The 18,661-nt window shown below is 38.2% G+C and overlaps 1 long non-coding RNA gene across 1 annotated transcript; it reads left to right on the top strand.

Annotated features, from left to right (window-relative positions):
- Positions 1–3,205: 3,205 nt before the first annotated feature.
- Positions 3,206–13,294, top strand: LOC149919211 (uncharacterized). The gene is made up of 3 exons (XR_016464850.1): positions 3,206–4,915; positions 11,825–11,941; positions 12,856–13,294. It is a non-coding gene; the product is annotated as an uncharacterized LOC149919211 (long non-coding RNA).
- The last annotated feature ends 5,367 nt before the right edge of the window (positions 13,295–18,661 follow it).

The raw sequence follows: 18,661 nt of genomic DNA, 5'->3' as shown, positions 1-18,661 counted from the left end.
AAGGACTAGCTTTATAAATGTGAATATTGTCACTACGCTGGATAGTAAAGTGCTAATTCTGTGGCAGAATTGAGTTTTGTGGACATAAAAAAGGCCAAGAGATTTTCATTTCTGAAAAACATTTCAGGCATATTATTTTGTGGTTGTAAATCCTCAGCCATAACTGTCTTTCTAAACAGAATCCCAGCTGCTGTATAGCTTCTCGAGCGCATTATTTTATTTAATTTGCCTTATTTCCCTGTCTGCCTGGTTGTTTTGTTTTTCCTCTGTAATTTCTTTAAGATACTGTTTGTGTTGTGTCCTTCCCAGCACAATCATTTGTGAAAGAACAGAGTGTGAGTGTGTGCTTCAGGACAACAGCTGAGAGGTTAATAGGAAAGTGCACCTTGCCTCTGCTTCAAGAATGAGTATGGAACAGATGATTTTAAGATGGGAAGACTTCAGGAAATGTTTATTATCTAATTCTCCTTCCGTTCCTTTCAACCATCATTCTTTTGTCTCCATACTCTCTCCTGTTTTTGCAGGTTGCCACAGTGATTGTCTGTCCCCTACAGCATTTGTATACATCCACTGAACTCCAGAAGCTCTGCTGTGAGTTTAGCTTTTGGCAGGCAGAGTATGTAGGAAGTCAGTGCCTTACAAAACTGGAAGCTGATTGCTGTCTACTTCTTTCATATCTGAAGGACTCAAGGGCCAGAAAGCTTTTCACTTTTCTGTTTTTGTTTTCACGTGTTTTGTCTGTTTGGTTTTTTGTTTTGTTTGTTTGCTTTTTTTTTTTTTTTTTCCTGTTTGTATCAGTTGACCTAATAAAAATTATTACCGTTGCCTATAGGATTTGTTTTTACCCCAGAACTTCACAGCAACAGAACATCTGTATCTCAGCTCTTGCTATCCAGGGGCAAATGCCCACATTCACAAATGTATTATTTCCTCTTCTCATGCATTTTTTTTTCAGTATTTTTCTTTTTCAGATAAAGCCATTTTAAGATTCCTATGATTCTATGATCCCTTTGTAGTTTGTTTCTGCTTTTAGAATTGTTTCAGGGTTGTGGAGTTGTGAAGAATGAGATAAGAATCTGTAAGTAATAGTGCTTCATCAGTCCCAGTTTCCTGGATAATGCAGTGTGGCTCCATTGGACAAAATGATGCAGCATACCATAAACTTAACATAATGTGTTATAAACCTTACTGCTCAAATACTGGCCTTTTACATAAAAGAAATTTGCAAAGAAATATAAATAGATGTTAGCTTCCCACAAAAATAAAACGTCTGTCTTTTGAGTACTGCAAAATTGAGAACTAAAAAGGACAAATAAATAAAAAAATGTGAGGCAGTCCTTTTTACACCGATTAACTCATTGGCTTGATTTAAACTGTATAATCTTGCAGTCTCAAAGACCAAGATCCTTTTGGGGTTAAACATGCAGAAGAGAAAACAAAGATGGGGAATACAATCTGAGAAAGAATGATAACAGAAATGCCCATATCCTGCTATATAACTGGAAAGAGAACATAGAGACATCAGTTAAAGAACCTCAGAGATACCTGTCTGGAGAATGAATCAGCATCCTGGATTTTCTATCAAGATTCAAGCCACTGATAGCCTTATTTAGCCATCTTATTGAAAGAGGAAGTGAACAGCCAATTCAGACTTACTGTCTCTGTGCCATGCATGGTTTGTACATCTCTGCCATACTCTCCTAGGTCATTTCTTTTTCAGGCTCAAAGACCCTGAGCCCACTCAATCATTCCAAACATGGAATCTCTTATACACCACTGGTTAGTCTTTTTCTAAATCTTTTCTGACACTTTCACTAGCACATCCCACCTATAGCACAGGGTTTGCCCCCAGTTTTGCAGTGTGTACTTGTATCTATTTGACTACAAATTGTGCTGTGATGAGGAGGACACTTGAGTGATTCGAGAAATGATTGCAACAGAAATTGAGGCTAAGAAAAGACTGGCATTTAAAAGCATATGGCACAAACCTCTGATAGCTTCTCTATTACAAATGATATAGAGCCATTACAAGGCTTTCTGCTATATAACCTGAAGCCACTGAATGTTTTCTGCTAGCTGCATTAAGTGCCAACATATTTGTTTCAGACCTTCTGACTCTGACATTTTTTTATGCTAAGTTTGGTACGGTGCAACTCCATTCTCACTGAAATACTCCTGGATCACATCAAAGAATAAGGGAGGAAAAGAAAGCACTTGAACTCTCACTTTGAAGCCTCCATTTTACTTCAGATTATTTCCTCCCAAGTCTTAAAGTGTAGCTGAGGGTTTTTAATGCATTAAAAACAAGTTATATCTCAAATGCAGGATCATTCTGATGTACTTCTTTCAGAAAATGCAAAAATCTGCAATTGGAGAAGCTGGAGGGAAGGAGACAAGCTGGAAAGATTTCAGTCATCTCTTATAGGAAAACTGACTGACAGAATAGTTCTGCTCAGGGATGGATGAGCACAGAAGCATGATAGGAGGGAGCTCCAGATTCTGACCCCTTTTTCTTCTTCCCAGCTGTTCATGAATACAGCCTGTTCCCCATCAGCTGCCGTGCTGATTGAGTGAGGTCAGAGGAACATCCACGCTGAGCTGTAGCAGCACAGAAGCTGAATGCTTTGAAAAGCCATTTTGGCTATACACAGACTTGTAGATTGTTCGTTCAGGACTGTCTGAAAGGAAGATGCATTGCTGTTTCAGAGCAGGCAAAGAAAGAAATGCTCAAAGTTTTGGGGATGCCTTTTGCAAAGTTGCCATAACCCAGTGTATTTCTAAAGCCTGCTTACTAATGAGGGTTTTGTTCTGAAATGTTAAAGGCTGGGATTTCTTCTGAGGAGGGAACATTTCCTCAGTTCCACCTGGAAGCCAAATCAGCAGAGCTGCATGGCAGTGCAGGCTCTGTGCTCAGAAGAGCCAGAGAGCAGTGCTTTTGTGTAGCATCAGCTAAAATCGTTATGTGGTCCCATCTGTTATATCTCATCACAGAGACTGCTGGAAATCAATTTTGTTTGTTGTTATTGCTAAAGAATTCTTAAAGGAGGTATGTTTAAAGGCACTGCTGTCCAGAACAGCTTGCAAATATCTATACATTTCTTGCTCATTAGAAACCACCATTTGGTACTGCTTACTGCCATGTTGTACATGACCAAGACAATAATGCTTCCAGAATCTTCAAAAATAAGTTTCATTTGTGTTAAGAGAATGCATATATAAACATCATAGAACTGCTTGTGATTGTGTTGTTTTGCTCTTCTTTTTTAAGCTTAATTCTATTTATAATGTTATTCCTGGAGAAGCACATTTCAACATGGCTCAGGTTTTAGTACACTGCTTTCTTTGCTTATCAGAATCTCACAAACTGCCTTTCCTTTATTGCCTTTTATAAAAGGGTATAAGGAGCTCAAGTTCATGTCGTGCCTAAAGATAAAGCTATGAGGGCTGCTCCAAAAGTAATACCTCCTACTTTTATTATGTTGATCCACGATCTCAGAGGCGGATATTGGTGGTATGGCAGTAGAGGCTGAACCTTCCCTGTTACAGATTTTTTGCCATGTGACAGGTGGCAGCAGAGAGGCAGTCTGATAAAATGGTGTCTGACATGGAAGAGCAGATGAAGCAGAGATGTGGAGTTGAATTCCTCCATATGGAAAAATTTGTGTCTATTGACATTCATCGATGCTTGCTGAACAGAAGCATCTTCTGTGGATGTGAACACGGTGAGGCAGTGGGTGGTGCGTTTCAGCAATGGTGATATCAAAGACAAGTCACGTTGCAAATGGCCTTGTAGATTTTGATGAGCGTAACATGAAGGCTCTTGTTCATAGCTGCAAAAATGCACAGCTAATAGTGGTGACTACACTGAAAAATGGTGGTTTGTAGCTGAGAATGTCCTGTATCAAATAGGGTTATTATGCCTTTTGTATCTGTTGTGGTTTCCATGGAAACAAATAGGAGATATTACTTTTGGAGCAACCTACATACAAAGGAGCTTCAGTACTACAAAGCCAATGATGAAATGCTTAACTGTAGGGTGTTCTGCTGCTCTGTGAAAACACAGCACTCAATGTCTGTCCTCTACAGATAAGTGTCTAAGCAAAAGAAGAAAAGCAACAAAATGAGTTTGCCAGAATTGTTCAATGCAGCTTTTAAAATTCTTCTGGAGTTTAATACCCAAAGTTGAAATAAAGACAAACAAACCCATCATTCTTTCTCCCCTATCAAATAAAATCTCTGTACAGTCTGTGGTTAGAGAGCTTATGGGGGACTTAAGAGACTTCTTCATGTTCTGACCAGACCTTCTAAATAGCTGAAAAGCATATGAACTAATCTAGTTCATGTACATAGCAGTACGCTAAGCACAGGTGTTCAGGGATGTACTACTCAGTAACTTCATAGAAATTGTTCTGCTTTGGATAATTAATCTCTGGAACAGAGGTTTGCATCTGATCCTGTGTCTCAGTACTCGTGCTTCCAAGACAAGAGAACAGAAAGTCAACCTTTATGTCTGTCAGTAATTAAAGAAATAGCATGAAAAAAGAATGCTAAAATGAAAGATTCAATTTTCTCAGAAAAAAATGAGTGTTTGGAGAACTAGAAACCTGTCTTGGCATGCATGGCCAGCTTTCTGCTTAGAAACCTACAGAAGAGAAAACCCTACCCACCCAGCTAGCACTTCAGTAGTTGGGTACTGTATGGGAACTGCTGAATCACAGCCTAAACCTCTGATTGATCACCTGAAGCGAGCAATGAGTCAGCCACAGGAGCACAGGTGAAGGCAATTCACCTGTATTGCTGGAAGAGGTGGAGCCTGGCTTCACCTCTCCTAGACCCATTTATGAGCTGACTACCAGTGGGGTAGGATCTCTTTCTGGAGATCCCTCCTTTTTTTTTCAGTAAGCCCAGGACGAGGGTAAGCAATCTATCTATTCTCTTTTTGGTATAATAACCTGTTTAGCCAAACTCTCTTGTTTATTTCATGATTATAACATCTTATTACGTAGGTACAATGACACCACTGTGGCCCTGGAAGGTTGATCATCATGGTCTTTTGCAGAAAATTTAAACTGAGGAATGTATTAAACCCAATTCATCTGGCTTTACAAGGGAATAAGACAGAGAGAATTCAGAATGAGGATTAATCATTTTATGACCATAGAGTAGGCTTAGGTACCTGTAGGACTTGGGATAGCTAGCAAGTGAAAGCCTCTACTAGGGCAAAATTGGTACTTTTTTTCGGTGTCAGTTATCTAAACTGCTATTGATTTTTAACTTTTTGAGATTAATCCTGGTTATTATATAATCTTCAAAATCTGTTTGTACTGGAGAATATTCTGATGATATCAGATTCTAGTTTAAAATATACTTTCTTCCTGAGGGCAACGAATTTACTTGGTGAGGTTTGTATATTCCAGTTAGATGCAATTTCTACCACTAGCAGTACAATCAGACCAAAGGAAGTACTGAAACTTCTGATGATTCTGTAATTTGTGTGGTTACCCTTCATTCAATGGTATTTCTGCATGGTCTAGTACCAGATCTGGAGGTTGGTGGGCCTGCCTGCGGTAAGGGGGTTGGAAGTTGATGATCCTTTGGTTCCCTTCCAACTCAAGTGGCTCTATGATCTTGGGACTAACTCTTGCAGCATAGGTCAAAAGTGATAAGTGCTACCGCGGTTTGCTATTTTGGCATATGAGCCCTTGAATGAACACATTCCTCACAACTCACAATTCCAGCTTAAATAAGATTTCTAAAAGATATGTTTAAGATTTACAAATCTCACCCACAGGCTGCAGTAAGAAGAGTTATGTTATGCCAGGTCTGTACTTATGCTTCTGAGAGAACTGTGCATCTAGAATAAGTATCATCTAGATACTTATCTAGATCTAGAACTCTAGAAGTGTCTGGCTAAAGGATGGGTACTCTATGGCACAGCACGTAAATAATAATCATATTGTAATGTCATTAGAGAATTCTTTAATTTGGCATATTCATAATACCAAATGTTGGACACAGTAGTGTACTGTTTAGATGAGGTAAACATTCTCTGTATCTCCTGCTACAGACAGTGGGAATAAAGCACTTTAAGATGACAGCTTACACTACAAAGATCTGATGTCTCTGGAAATCTCTCTTTGGTGCCTGTGCTTTTTTATTATGTGGAACAACCCTGAACATCTGTCTAGAAAAGAGGTGAGGAGGCAGATCCCAAGAAAAGTCAGAAACAGGTTTCCCATTTTTGCAGTGTCAGGATTGCCCTTACTGAAGGATCTTTATTCTTCAAGGTGAACATAGGACCACAAGGTCTATGGGAGCAAATAGATTGAAATACAGAAATCAGATAACCTTAAGAAGAGCTGAGAGTGGTCATAGCTAATCCCCTAGCTGTGGGGATTTTCCAAAAGCTGTAAAGGGAAAGTGTTGATTTTGTTGGAGCTCAAGAAGCCTCCAACAATTGCTGGACTCAAAATGAGACCGCAGGAATACGCACAACTTTCAAGGACATAGCTGGCAGGGAACATTTTTTTTTTATTATTCTAGTCTGTCCCACTTTGTTTTTTTTTTTTCGTTAAAAAGTCATAGAGCGTAACCCAGCAATTCAAAGCTCTCCTGTTATTTTTGGTGTGTTCACTTGAAGAGTACAGCAAATCATTTCAAAGCTCTGGGTTATTTGAATGTCCTAGCTCTCCACGTGAGAAAGATATTATGTGCTTTTTCTTGATCTCAGAAATTCAAGCTTCTGAAGAAGATAGATGTTTATTTCTTATTTGCCTCCAATTTGCTAGGTTTTACTCCATTAAACAAAGAATAAAGTTATTGTTATTTAGTTGTTTTGGAAGTTTTTTTTTTTTCTACAGCAAAGCAAAGGACCAATTTAAGGGACCAACTTAAGGAAACACGATCATGTCCTTTGTCCTCTCTCCCTGCTCAGCCACAGACCTTAAATTTCTAGCAGAGGCACGATGCTCTCATATAGCCTATATCTCTACTGTAAAAAAAAAAAAAAATGTGCCTTTTTGAGTCTAATTGGTTCTAAATTGTCTCTGAGACCTCCATTATCCCCTCACAACCCTTAGGTGGCTGTTAGCTATGCTATATGTGATGCCAGTGAGCAATGATGTCTTCAGGATGGCAGTGGAGGATGGGAATAACTGGTTTCTACACCTTTACTCCAATGAATAGTCTTCATTGTTAGAAAGGATCCAGTAGTAACTAAGGCTTTAAAATCAGTTGAAGTTCCTTAACACAATTCTTAACCTAGCCTGTTGCGGAAGTGGCCGTTCACTGTAAAATTTTGCAGGAACATATTTGCAGAGACTGTCTCATATCTAAGTATAATTTGTTGTTGGGCCTTAAGAGTTGCAAACAGCAACTTTCTATGTTCATTTCCATTATCTATTTTTTAGTTAACATTTGAGAGCTTGAGAACCATATCTTATGGCTAACAGAAGAAATATGCTGTTGAGGTTGCTACATATTAATAAACTTTTTATCTTTTTTACAAAACACATCTGGAAAAAAAGTTGATATTGCATATATATTTAGTTATTGGTATATATCTTCCTAAAGACAACATGCGTAGAGGAGTTCTGGTTTTCCTTCCCTTAGGTCTGCTATGAAACATATGTTGTTCAAGTAGAACTATTTTCAGAGGAAGTTTCAGACCTTTCTGAACTTCAAGACTTGGATTCCCTTCACTTTAATTTGAGGTCCTTGAGGCTGCTTCCACCGTTATCTTCTCTCCCTTTGTAGTCAAGAGGGGAGGAAGACAGGGTAGATCTTGCAGGTTGAGTTGGCCTCTTGAAGCCCACATCTGTTCTTTCTCTGCAGAGCTCTGACACCTCAGCTGGATTTCCTTGCCAAAAATGTAAAAATGTGGCATACAGGAAAGAGGAGAAAACAGTGCTTTTATTTCTTTTGTCATCAGTTGCATGAAACGGCTAAAATATAAGGAAATGGTCGTGCTGCACAGCTGCCTTGGCTGCTTTCAGGCAGTCCAATAAGTAAGAGCTGTCTCAGAACTTTCCTTAACATCTATCCTGAAAAACAGAAGTCAGTATTGCCTATCCTGGCATTAGTTAGTACCTAACTCCAGAATTGGAGAAATTAACAGAAATATTTGCAGAATAAGTTTTTTCTGACACCTGAACTATTGGGATCCATTTGTGATATGGTAAAAACCATATGCTCCAGAAGTGTATAAATTTCTGCTTATCTTTTGTGTTGGGACAAAGATTAAAGAATAAAAATCCAAGGGAATTGCAACAAGAGTTGGCCATTATATGGCCAATTCACTTTCATTTGAACGTTAAAAAAAAAAAAAAATCAGCTAATTCTTGTATAACAGCTTTAGCAAATTAAGAGCAACATATTCAATCCTGCCAGAGTTCAAGACAGGTGGTAAAAGAGTCAGAAGTCCACTCTGGAAGCATCATGAGATGAACAGCTGCCCTTACATACTTGGGTTTTGCTTAGCTTTGTGGAGCTGCAGGATGCATGTTGTTGAACGAGAACAGTTGGTCAGAACAGAAACTATGGTGCAGAAGAGGGGATTAGATCGAGTAGCATCTGCATAGCTATGAAAGTGCACATCGTGGCTTTGTAGGGATGAGCCAAAAAAAGAGGATTCAAAACATAGATCCTGTAGGAGGGGAAAAAAGCTACACAGCACTATGCTGCCCCAAAAAGATTGCCGCTGAGCTGCGTGTGAAATAGGATTTAAGGTATGACAGAGTTCCAGAGGGCACCTTCAGCAGCATGAGGCTTGCTGAAAGTGTGCTGAAGCAGGCTGTCTTAACACCAAGGAAAACATACCTTCTCACTTAAGCTGCAGTAAGCATTCCTGCAGTAAAAGTGTTTTTCACTGAAGTGTCTGATTACGACTGAGTGCCCAGTGATGCTCAGGTGATTTTTTGGTGGGCTACCTGCTTTGCACAAAAGAGGAATGAGTGAGTAGTGCAGCCATTCTGAGGATAAACATCACTGTGAAAGAATGGACTTGAATGGCTGAGTTCCTTGCTGATTTTAATATAATTAACCACTGTCATCTTATCCTCACTCTGATATTCTAAAGAGCAACTTAACCAAATGGAATCTGTGAGCTCTGTTAAAGATGATGTAAGCATTCTTGTATGCTGCTGAGATAGATATTAGAACTAAACCCAGAAGGTATTATGGGCTGTGGCCAGATATAACCTGTCTACTGACTTAGGGCACAGTTTGTGAAACTTTCACACTCTCATGAAAACAGGATTCACAGCTTAAACATCCACAGATACCCATAAGGTGGTGACTGCCACCTGGGGATGTGCTACCAAGTATTCAGCCAGCTTAATGAGTTGTGAGACCTCTGCTTTAGGACTCTGTTATAGGTATGTCACAGGATTTAAATGAAAAGTGTTCATTTTAGAGAGGAGTACATTAACCAGAAGGAGGAAGTGCTGTTCTTTCTCCATCTGTTGAAAATAGGTCTGTGGCAACAAAAATGCAAAATAATAAAAACAATAGGAATATGCTTCTGTCTTCCAATGAGATGAAGCAAGTGGAGGAGAGGAAAGAGAAAAGAGATCCTACTATTCAGGGATGGCAATATATATTGTGTTCTGAAAACTATCAATGTCCAGCAAAGCCATTGAAGATATGCATTAAGAAATTGCTGTGAGTTTCTCTAGTAAAATGCACAAGTCCTGTTTTATTAACCAATAAAACAACTTAGCTTCTCAATATAAAAATATTTATTAGTAATGAGATGTATTCTCACCATTGTGATGGTACTTGTAACATATCAAAGAGTACTCTGCCACCCACAAGTGCCACAGACTTTAACCCATCTGAATTTTTGAGAGGAAAGCTACACAAAAGATTCCATTACAAGACTAAGAATTTTTGCAAGATTTATCCTTTAATTATTTTTCCCCACATGCAATTGCAATAAATTTTCACTCCTTAAAAGAAAGAAACCATTAAAGTCTTAGAGAAATTAAAAGCCTTTAATGAAATCTCTATATGAAATACTTTTGTGAGGTGCTCAGGAAATTGTTTATCCTTGACCAGGAGGGAGATAATTTTTAGTTCAAGACACAGAACTCTCCTTGCAGATTCTTGCATATTTCTCTGCAAGAAGGTAAGAAGAGGGCTCTTCACTCCTCTTGATCAGGATGCAGGCAACACATATCTACAGGGCAGTTAAAGAGTGGGCTGAGTATGTCCAAATCCAGCAGATTTGTTTTATATATATGAGTTGAAATGACCAGATCTCACAATATTAAGAAATATTAGAATTGTAGAATCATAGAATCCTTAGAGTTGGGAGGGATCTCTATGGCTATCTAGACAAATTTCCCTGCAATGCACAGAGACATTCACAGATGGATCAGGTTGCCCAAGGCCTTATCCAGCCGTGCCTTGAAAGTCTTCAGTGACAGGGCATCAACCACATTATGAAGCAACCTGTTCCAGTACCTCACCATTCCCACTGTAGAAGACTTTTGCCTTATATTTAAGTTAAATATACCCCATATAAGTTGAAAACATTTCCCCCTGCTCTATCACAACAGACCCTGATAAAGAGTCTCTTGCCTTCTTTCCTATGCTCCCCTTTACATATTGAAAGGCTGCTATCAGGTCACTTAGCAGCCTTCTCTTCTCCAGGCTGATCTGCCGCAGCTCTCTCAGCCTGTCCTCATAGGAGAAGTGTTCCATTTCTTGGATCATTTCTGAGGCCCTTCTCTGGATGCGCTACAACAGGTCTATGCCTCTCCTGTACTGAGGACTCCACATCTGGAAGCAGTGCTTCAGGTGAGGCCTCACCAGCACAGAATAGAAGAGTAGGATCACCTCCCTTGAGCTGTTGGCCACCCTTCTTCTGGCACAGCCCAGGATACAGTTGGCTTTCTGGGCTGTGAAGGCATGTTGCTGGCTCCTGTCCCACCCACCAGCAGCCTCAGGTTTTTTTTTTTTTTTTTTTTTTTTTTTTTTTGCAGGGCTGCTCTTAATCCTTTCATCCCTCAGTTTGTATTGGTAATGGCGGTTGCCTTGACCCAGATGCAAGTTCTTGCACTTGGATTTGTTGAACTTCATGAGGTTCACCTGGGCCCACTGTTCAAGCCTGTCTAGTTCCCTCTGGATGGCATCCCATCCTCTGGTGTGTCAACCACATCCCATAGCTTGGTGTCATCAGAAAACTTGCTGAGGGTGCACTTGACCTCAATGTCACAGATGAAGATATTAAAGAGAACTGATCTCGGGGGACTACTCATCACTTAACTCCATCTAGATATGGAGCCAATGACCACTGTTATCTGGACTTGATTCTGCAGCCAGTTCTTCCTCTATTGAACAGCCCACTCTTTAAATCCATATCTTTCCAATTTGGACAGAAGGCTGTTGTGAGTACTGCATCAAAGACCTTACTGAAGTCCAGATAGATGACATCAGAGGCTCTTCTCTTGTCCATTGATGCAGTGACACCATCATAGAAAGACACTAGGTTACTGAAAGAGGATTTGCCCTTGGTGAAGCCTTGCTGGTTTTCCTGTATCAACTCCCTGCCTTCCTTGTGCCTTAGTAGTTTCCAGAAGGATCTGTTCCACTATCTTTCCTGGCACAGAAGTGAGACTGACAGCTCAGTATTTCCTGGGGTCATCCTTTGAAGTCTTTAGAATCATAGATCCATTTTTATAATATGAAGATACAGTTTTTCTGTGTTTCAGTGATTGCAGTGTGGTTCAGTTTTAATACATATCTATTTATCTGATCAAATGTTTTAACATTTGTGATAACTTTACTGTAATGGTGACTTTGACTGCTTTTCCTTATTTAGGGTTGATCTGATTTTTGATTCTAGAGTAAGATTCAATGTCCTTGCTAACCATATGGAATGCAGAAACTTCCTTCAACCTATTATTCTTTCGATACCTGATGAATTTTCAGAGATCGTGTAAGTATGCAATTGCTTGTTAATTAATCCCTGATTCAAATGCAATTAAAATTATTTCTAAAAAAGGTTAGCCATGTACAGATCTCCTTTTATTTTGAATGATCTTGATAATTGGTGAACGTGGATTCTTTAGACACTTCTGAGTTGAAGTATTTAGTTTCAGTGAAGATATTAATGATTATCAGATACACATTTGTTCTTGGTGAATGAGAGGTGTAGTCAGGTCAGCAGCTCACATTTTAAACGGTATGACCTGACATCGTTCTGATATCAGAGAATGCTCTGATATTCATTATCCTTTCTCACCACCTCATTTGTACTGCACAGCTCTCTCTTTAAAATAGGTCCTCAATAATAGTTCTTGAGAAAGGAATTCATATAAATATCAGCAGATTAACTCAGTGAAGATGCATCAATATTTTACCAACAGAATAAAACACCTTTAGTCTGTTGCTTCTCGGAGTATGAAAAGAATGATGAAATGTTGGTAAATTTGAAAGAGCAGTCTGGCATCATTAAGAAAGTGGGTGGTAAGGTTTAACTGGCTTCTTCATGGAGAGATGTACTGTGGAGGGCTGGACTGGACCTCACATGCTGGTGCCTGCACAACCAGACAGGTGCTGCTTGGTGAGTGCTGTTGCAGGCTGTAGGAACAGATTGCATTTCTAAGCAAGAGCTTCACCTGCTGGGGTCCTTATACAACATGTGCCATCAGCCTCTAAAAATAGTACTCTTCAGGGAGTATAATGAACACACATCTTAGAACATTATATATATCTCAGTCTCAAGTAGTTGAAATAATTCCTCATAACTGTCTGTAAAGATAACAGGTTGAGACCATAGCTTTAAATTTCTAAAGAATTGCTTTTACCCATGGTTTTGCTGGCAAATTCTCTCTGTTCTTTCTGTGGCAGCCAATCCTCATTTCTTATATCTTGGCTCTGCCATTATTCCTGCTGAATTCAGTGAAACTGCTTTGAGAACCTCAGCCAGAAATCCACAGGACCTTGTATCAAGCCAACAGTAAAACAGTGCTTAAGATGAGGATGAATTAGATAAAAACAACATCAATGAACAAGGAACATCGGTGGCAAGTTTATGTAAGAATGAGTCTCGTTATTTATTAAATTGAAAGCAGTACTCTCATTGAAGTTTCTCATCAGGTTACAGCAAGATTTGACCAACATGACTGAGGGAGAAAAATAATTTTTCTAACTTGCATGCTCCTTCTTCTGATTATTTTGTCAAATTACTTGCATTGTATATCAGTAACTGATTCCCTGCTGAGAACAGGGTGATATAATATTAGATGTTTCAGGACAGAACTCCTTTAAAAATAAAATATATATATAATTTAAGCAAAATGTCTTATGTAGAACTGCAATTTCAACCAATTGCATGTCTTCTTTCTGCTTGTATATTATGCAAGGACTAATTCATAAACAAAATCATTTTAATTACCAAAAAATGTTTTACTACTTTTATTTTGAACATTATAGGAATCTCTAAAGATCTGTTTGTGAAATATTTAGATGCTCAGGCTAGATACTGTAGTCATAATCAGTGCTATTCCCTTAATGACAGGATAATGATTTAAGAAATTATGTTTATCAGGCTGCAAGATTAGGCCCATTTTATTTGTTCTGTGTGAAAAATAAAACAAAACACCAAAGTAACTGAATGAGCAATGTACAGAAGTAAAAAAACAAACAAAAAACAAACAAAAAAAACCATGATAATGCTTAATACAGGAAGACTCCATGTAGAGACATATAATAGTAGAATCACAATGAAAGCATGATATTTTGTACATCAGAATATAACAATATGGTCTAAAAGTATGTTTTTCATACATAATACTTCACTTTTTTCCCTGTTCAAAATGTTGTACTTCTCAGCCTTTCTAGACAAAAAAAAAAAAAAAATTATGTTAGTAACATCCAGTTATGTGGGTAAGGGCTAATGTAATTTTAAAATGAGATTCTGAAGATAGGACTCATCTGCCTTTTATTAGCCACCTTGGGTTGTATTTCAGGTCAAAGAAGAGAAGCAAGTGCTCTTTGCTGTGATTCTTTTCAAAAAGCTGATAGATTACCTCGAGTTACTTGGTTGGATCTACATGCCTATATTGTAGAGGTTTTCCTTTTCAGGAGTAATTAATTATTCTATCAAGAAACCTAAAAATATCTGGATTATATTTATAGTATAAAAAAAAAAAAAAAAACAATTAATTACCTACAAAGCTATCTAACCAGAAATAACAGAATTTACTTTGCATTATAAGTTTTAGCCTTTGAAAGAATAAAAACTCCAGATGATTGTATTTAGAGTGATGTATTGCCTGGCAGCATCTCTTTTGACCGTGTCCCAATCCATGAATTCTTCCACCTTATTCTTAAAACAATTTCTACAATTTAACAACTCGATTCTTCATGAACCAAGCTTTTTCATTCATGTGGAATTTAATGCCAGGTCCTGAATTTAAAGAGCGAAGGCAAAATCCAAAGAGTCAATTTTTTGGTTTGTTTTATTTTTGTATTCAGACTTGCAACTGCCATACTAAATGACATATGTCCTCACAGCAGATAATCTCACAGGTGAACTCAAGAGATATTTATATCACAGTAATGATGCAGAAGGATACAAATATTTTGCTCAGGAATGAGAAGTGGTAAATAGTGTGGTAAAAAGAGGTGGTAAGAGGCAATGTTTTGGAATTCCTGTTTTCACAGGACTTGTTCCTCAAAGCCTTTAATCATAGACTCATAGAATGGCCTGGGTTGAAAAGGACCACAATGATCATTGACTTCCAACCCCCTGCTATGCGCAGGGTCACCAACCAGCAGACCAGGCTACCCAGAGCCACATCCAGCCTGGCCTTGGATGCCTCCAGGGATGGGGCATCCACAACCTCCTTGGGCAACCTGTTCCAGTGTGTCACCACCCTCTGGCTGAAAAACGTCCTCCTAATATCTAACCTAAACCTCCCCTGTCTCAGTTTAAAAGCATTTCCCCTTGTCCTATCACTATCCACTCTCATAAACAGCCGTTCCCCCTCCTGTTTATATACTCCCTTTAAAGCTAATTTCTCTTTCTGTGACCATCTTTATAAGATTATTCATCTTCATTTTGAGGATTAGAACTCTTTTTGTGTGATGTGAGAGTTTGTAGGAAGGGTAGCTTCATTATCTCAGCTCTGCTGAACTTCTATGAATTTGCCTTACAGTTGTTTTGTTAGAAGGCTAATACTGATTTTTGCCCCGTAGTGTTACTTATTTCTCAACAAATTTAACGCTGGTTCAAAATGAAGTCTTTAAATATTGGCTGAACCACAATTGGCTTCTTTGTGCTGTGGGTTTGTGCTGTGGTATTTCTTGGAAATGTGGTCATCTTATTCTCTAGCTGGATCTTTCCTAGATTACCCCCCTCTGACTTTCCTCCCAGAATGTAAGCAGGAAAATGAAAGAATGTTACAGGAGTTGGTACAAAGGACCTACCCAACATATACATGAATACTGAAGATTTTAGACATAGACATTTTGGAGCTATTGGAATCCTGGCATATAAAGACATATGCTGTGTATTTAGCTTATTTCTGAAAGCTTATTATTTGGAAGCTGTCAGCAATTCCAATAATCATTACATCCCAGGAGGGAATCCAAAAGAATGGAGGAGTGCCTGTGCTCTCATTCAGAGTGAGAGCAGAGCTTGAGTCACTGCTTATTTCCTGTCAGGCTCCCAGTCTTTTCCCAGATCTCTGCCCACTTGCATCCTGAAAGCAACTTATGAGATATTATACTTTTTTTTTCCATAATCAGCTCGGAGTTGTGTTGGAAGACATCAAGCACTGGGACTTGTTAGATAGACTGTGCATAGACTGATAAATTTCTTGATGCATTATCTGTTTCTAAATGATCAGTGGACTGCCAGCACACACATTCTTCATAGCACTTTTAAGCAACAGCATAATATCGTTATGTAAGTACTAATATTTATGGGAAATTATTCAAGAGATTCAATGAATTTTCTCTTCTAAGAAGAAACTTATCTGGAATTGACCTAGATGAACTCTTTTAGCCTAAAATTTAATTAATTTGACTTGTCTATTCTTTGAAAGAACAGGCTTGAGCTACTCAGATCTCTGGACATGTTATAAAGTGTTTTTCTAATTTTGTTCATTATTTAGCTGAGAAATCAGAATAAAGGAAAAAAGTTTTAAAGAAGCTATGTCCTCCTTAAAGTCTTTTTGCTTATATTACAGAAAAAAATACCCTCATTAAAATTTATATTATATACTGAGAGTTTATAAAAGAGCTATTTTTAAATGATAATGTATTTAAAATGTATGCTATGCAACTAATGTTTTTTAATATTTGCCATTTACCCTAGAGACTTAACCAGCTCCATACTATTCAATTTAATTACAGTGCCACAGAAATCTTTTATGATAAACTCTTGTTTATCATTATATTATGATGTTCACCTCATCACCACATTTAATGAGTTTTGAATGGATGGTGTGACAGTAAACCAGGTCCTTGCCTTGTATTTGGAGGGTGCAATGCATACTGCTGCTAATAATGAATGAGTCCATGCTTGGCTAATTGTCTATAGAATGTTCCAGCCCCTTGTATCTAAACATTCCCTAGTACCATTTGAAAGGACCTGGCCAACACCTGATATATTTTCTTACATTCTTCTCCAGAAAGCCATGAACAATGGCAGCTCGTGAAAAGAAAATAAAGGCTTGAGAAATGAAACATTAAAAATCTGAGCATTTATATGTGGCCTATGTTAACACTTTAGGGAGAAACTGTGTTTTGGCTAGCAGTGAGCATGAGGTGCAGTGCAAATAAATGGGCTCCATTACCTGCCTTGGGCAGCAAGGCATGGAGTGAAGATGCCAGAGGAGAGTGATAAAGGGCAAAAAAGCAAAGGGTTGATCTGCTGTTTGAAACAGCTTGTCTGATTTGCTTCAGATTTACAGGAAAGTAAAAACTACCAGAGATGTGCAGTGCAATCAGACCAGGGGAAAAAAGCATGGACAGAACCCAGAAAAAAGACAAGAAAGCCAGCAGAGCTGCTGTGCTTGGGGTCAGTGCTGCTGGTGAACTGAATCACTTCTTCTGAATGCAAGTGGATAGAAGGGTAGTTAACTACTGTCTAAGGCTCTATCAATACTAGTAGTTTAAAGCAATCCTAACAAGCAAATCCAATCCTTCTCTCCAGGTACAATGCTGCGATAGGTTTCACAGCCTGTTTGCCACAAATTTCTGATGACTGAAGAGGAGATGGGTTTTGCTTTGTTCTGCATAGTCCCTGAGTATCTCCAGCAGGAACTCTGACCTGAAGTCCTTTTCACCCAAAATATTTAGGGAGTACAGGGGACTTCCTATCCCTTTAATATAACTGGAACACTGTCTTCAGAATGCTGTGGACAACTGTGGAAAATGTTCCTATTCACCCTGAAGGTTCCCATCCTCACACTTCTATGTGTATGAGACTGAGCATAGTTCTTATTCCTGCGTTTCTTTTCCAGTTTCCTACAAAATCTGTGCCACAAACAGCAGCTGGATTGTTAATCCATTCTAGGATTGTAAATACATCCTAGAATGGAGAGAGGAAGTCCCCTGCTACAAAGCCTCCAACTGTTTGTGCTATAACTCTTTTTCTCTTCTGTACCATGGGCAGATTCTTCTGTTTTTCTGCTCAGATTGTTCCATTGGTCTGTTTTTCTGACAACTTCCACAGTGTGACTTTAGGGTGTGTGAAAGCAGCACCTACATCGCCTGCATCCTCTTTAACTAAAAGAGTTTTCAGCATAGATACCTCCATCACTATGTTGTCAGGAAGATAAAAGTATGGATTAGAGTACTCATTGTTTTGTGCTTTTGATTTTTTTCCCTGTGGTATAAAATTGCTATAAAGCAGTGACACTTTTGTTACATTTTTTTACATTGAATAGCAATTCTCTGCCTTTATAACTATGATGCATATTTATATGGGTAGCCAATTTATCAGTACTGGGAGCAGTGATCTGAACCAGAATATTCAAAAATAATGTAATATAAATCCTTACAAAATAAAAAAATAGGATACGAAGTACCCCTTTAAGAATATTTTTGCAGGGGAGTTTGGTAATAATTAAGATTTCTAAAAGATCAAGGCTTTTTAAAACTGAATTTTGCATTCATGGTTATTATCTACAGATATAATTACTGTGATTTTTATTCCTCATAGCAACCCTTGATCTGCTGTACTGAAAAAGAAAAACAACCAAAAAGGGATGCATTATAATTCTTGGTGTTACATTTCATAAGGAAATTATATTTATCGTATATCATCAGTATTATATAATAGAAAACAGCCACAGTTAGGAGCAGCTATTGAGAAATGTTCAGCTAAGTGAAGCTTCGTGATTACACGAATGTTACAGAAAGATCAACTAGAACAGAATGGTATTTATGGCATTTCATAGGCATGAAAATGTATTTGTAATGCTGTGGTGAAGCTAGACTGTTAAGCAGCGGCATGTTATCATTCTTAAAGACACATTAATCTGACTTAATAAACGCATTTCATTTTGTACTGCTGTCTGCCATTTAACATTACAGATCAAAATGGAAGGGAAAATGATTATACTTACTCAACCTGTCACCTCAAATCTGAAGATTTGTGACAAATTTTCTTACTTCATTTTTATTCCCAACCCAGTGTAAT

Source organism: Phasianus colchicus, chromosome 2 (genome assembly GCF_987193195.1).
Source record: "Phasianus colchicus chromosome 2, bPhaCol1.hap1.1, whole genome shotgun sequence".
Classification (NCBI taxonomy): Eukaryota; Metazoa; Chordata; class Aves; order Galliformes; family Phasianidae; genus Phasianus; species Phasianus colchicus.
Note: the sequence above shows the minus strand (reverse complement) of the source record. Positions and strands in the feature narration are given on the sequence as shown.